A 3,850-nucleotide genomic window follows, 5' to 3' on the forward strand; every position below is an offset into this window, starting at 1 on the left:
TGCTGCACATGATGGCATCCTGATGAAAAGCTTTCATTAGCAAGAGCAAAGAAGCTTGAAAGAGCACAAGACAAATTTCTGTGTGTAGGCAGAAAAAGAGGCACATCCACTATTGAAGTGTAGGAGAGAACAGCACAATAGGGACTACTACTGAGGTCTTTCTACATGCCATGTGAGCTTCACCTGGCTGTTGGAAACACAGCACTGCAGCCAACAGTAGCACTGCTGATCATGAGGATCCCAGGCACTCAATGTGGCACCACACTGGCTTTCAGCTTGTAGGTGATCAATAACTTTGGTATTAATGATGCTACTTCACTGGCTGGCTCATACCACAACCATCTACCTTCTCTCAAGCACTAAGTTTCTGCAGAAAAAAATACATTTGTTCTTCTCACCTCCTCTTCTATTTGTATAGAGTGGAAATACTTCTTCTGTGCTGGTGAGCAGTTGCCTCATTTCTTATTTCTTGACCCATGGTCTCACCCATTCTCTCTTACTGACCCACTGCCTTTAATTTTGTTCTGTCCTTGCTCATTTTCACCCCATGACATAACACTGCAATTCAGTAAAATGCAGGTAGACTTGGGACACTACATCCAGCCATCCTAGAAGCTGTTTATAGTGACTGAGAAACACGTACTCAAGAATCTGATCTCCAATTTATCCATGAGCACCCTCTTACATAAAGAACTGTGTGAATACAGGCATGAAAAAGCTAGTCTTAGGTTCCTCAGGAACAGTAACAATGGTGAAATTGCCACCTCCTCACTAGAGTCAACACATCAATTGAATACCATTTTTAAGACTTCTGTTTATAGGACTTTTGTTGGTACTATGTGTATAGACAAAGGTCATTACTGGAACATTTAAAAAAACCCATGAGCTTTGCTGTTAAACTGGGGGGTTTTTTTGTGTACTTTGACATCTGCAGTGTCACACCCAATGGTAAAAAAAAATAAAGTAAATTGATCCTCTAAATTTTGTTCATAGAAAACTCCTCAGATAAAGATTTGCTAATTTTATTAAAATAAGGGATAAAATAATTTGAATTTATAAACCCTGAACTTTATGGTATAAGAAATAAACATTCAGAATGCTAGTGGTGACAAACACATTGAGATACCATAGTGGTAACATAGGAAAAGCTTCCATTTTGCCTGCATTGTACTTAAAAGCATTACTTCTATTCCAACAAAAACTGGAGTTCTTCCTTTAAACTATGAGTTACCATTAAACATTTTACACACAGAGACATGGCATTTTTTACTGAAACCTTGAAAACGTTGCCCACTACCCAATTAAACCTAGGTTATCAACCGTATTTACCAAAAAAGAATAGATCTGACAGGTATTTAGATCTGAATGGTTATTTCTTTAATATTACCATTTACTGCAAAAATATAGGAAGATTTTAGCAAAAGACTCAAAGATTGGATTTTCTGTTCGTGGAAACTCTATAATTTTGCATGCTTGATTTTTTTTTTTAGTCCTTGTTAAACTATATGAACTCAGCTGTTGAGAATGAAAAAAGATTTTTTGATCATGTTGAAGTACACTTAAGGTATAGCAAGTTAAATATTCATGTTACCATTTGAGTCAAAACAAAAAGAACTCTGGTAGCATAGAGATATAGCATTTCTTTCTTTTTTTTTTATTTTAACAGCATCCTTAATTCTTAAACAGTTACAGGTCCCTGATGTTTGGTATATCAATATTTTATTGGTAAAGGTGTGCTGTACAAAACATAAAAACTTCATATACTCCAAGGGCAAATTACTTCCCTTCCCTCTTGGGAATAGTTTATTTTTAATGTAGTTCTTCGAGGATTTTAATTCTTCATGGGTTCTTAGGCAATTTTGAATTACAACATACATATTTAATAGTAATGACATCCAGGGAAATATTTTCTGTGGTGGAGATAATACACACACATTAATAGTAAAATATACAAAGAAAAAACCCTAAATCGCAAACAACTAAAAGGACATAGACAATATGCTTACTGACCTGTAACTAATTATAGTTATATAGTAGCTGCAGCTTTTCTTATCTGACTACAAGGTCACCTGGATTGTCATGAACTATCCATTTAGCTTAGAAGCTGCACAGCCACCTGCTTACTGCCCCTGCCTCACACCTAACAAGATGTACCACAATCACCTGCCCCTCCAGAATGAGCCTCCTAAATAATACTTCTCCACCAGCCAACCCTTTGTCACAATGCTACAAGCTCACCTAAAAACTGCACCCATAACCAACCATCCAAGCACCTTGTGAATATTCATTTCATTGTGCTCCCACCTGCATTGTTCTCACAGTTTATATGGCCACAGGTATTTGCCCCTGCAAGCAACATTTCCCCCATGAGTCAGCACAGCCCCTGCAGGTACCTCCCTGCAAGGTTTAGAAGCTCTCCAGAACCCTTGTCAGCTCCATTATCGCTGGTTTAATGAATGCTGCCACATGACAACACACTGCCCTGGCAACAAATTGAGAAACACAGCATGCATCCACTGCTCTGGGGCACAGCTTCCAATTCTCCTGTCCTCCCAAGCACAGGGCCCTTTCTTGCAAAGCTGCAAGCCTATCCGAAATCCTTCTGCCCCAACCGCCCCACACATAGCCTGCGAGTGCTGTCACACTGTCACAGCAAACTGAAGCCCAGCAAACTTATCAGCCACTTTGTAACAAAGCTGTTCCACCACGCGAGAACTGGTCCACCTGAGCACACACCTCAGATGCCCTGGATGTAGCTCACAAGCACCACCATACACTATTGTCCCATATAAATGGTCCCCCATACAAATTAAGTCTTAGCAGGGGCAAAAACCAGTCTGGGTAAGGCTGTCACAGCCCTTTCATCAACACATCTCTCAAGGCTATGAGCCCACAAGAAGTCCTTCCATTTACCTGATCTCACACTTGGTTAATGAACACTGTTGATACCAGGAGCTCCCATCACCCCACTGGCCTCACAGCACGTTAAAGTTCATCCCTCCCAGGCTGAGCTCTCCCGGCTCAAATCAGTCTCTTCTCTCAAGGCTACAAACAAAAGAGTCTGAATTTCAACCCCCTCTTACTTGGCACGAGTACATTTGTTCTCACAGCAAAGGGAAACACAGAAAATGTATCTATTGTTTCAGGACAGGAATGTGCCACCCCTGTCCGCTTAGGTGTCCGAGCCCCTTGTATCGAGGCTGAGGAACGAGCAAGGCTCTTAAACACTTCTACCCCTGAGCTGCCTATGCACCCAGCTGACACCCGGGGCATCAGCTCACGGCTGTCCTCACAGCGGGCACGGTGTCCCGAAGCGAGGCTTCCCACCACACCGGGATCCTGCCCGCAGTTTGGCACTATTGCGGCTAAACAGAGCCCAGGCCAGGGGCACCGAGGCGCGGGGCTCCCGCACACCCTCCCGGCACAGCCCTGAGGGAGCGGCCCCGCCGCGCCGGCACCGCCCGCACACCTGCCCGGCGCTCAGGCCACGCAGGGACATGGTTTAGATACTTTTACAGCAAGAAGCAAAACCAAAAGGATTGAAAGTGCTTGATACCTCCTAGCGCACCTTTTGCCTTTCCTCAAACCCCCTTCCTCCCCTCCCGCTGTCCCTCAGGCAAGAGTCCGCTCGGACCGAGCGCTGCCCTGTCCCACCCTCCTGGCCCCAGAAGGGAAGGACAGGAAACCCTTCTCGGGAGCAAGAGGTGAGGACAGCTCTTCATTATCCCGATTTCCCCTTCCTGCCCCTCGACGGCTGCGCTCTGCCACGGGACGGGAACGGGGCCGGGGAACTCCCGGCTCCGCTCGCTTCAGCTCTCGGAGCAGCGCCGCTCCCCCGTCAGCAGCGCGG

The 3,850-nt window shown here is 44.6% G+C and overlaps 1 protein-coding gene across 1 annotated transcript in view; it reads left to right on the top strand.

Moving 5' to 3' along the window:
* Positions 1 to 3,850, top strand: part of LMBRD1 (LMBR1 domain containing 1) — an 89,013-nt gene that overhangs the window by 19,431 nt on the left and 65,732 nt on the right. The window lies entirely within an intron of this gene.

The sequence above is a fragment of the Geospiza fortis genome, unplaced genomic scaffold (genome assembly GCF_000277835.1).
Source record: "Geospiza fortis unplaced genomic scaffold, GeoFor_1.0 scaffold264, whole genome shotgun sequence".
NCBI classification, from domain to species: domain Eukaryota; kingdom Metazoa; phylum Chordata; class Aves; order Passeriformes; family Thraupidae; genus Geospiza; species Geospiza fortis.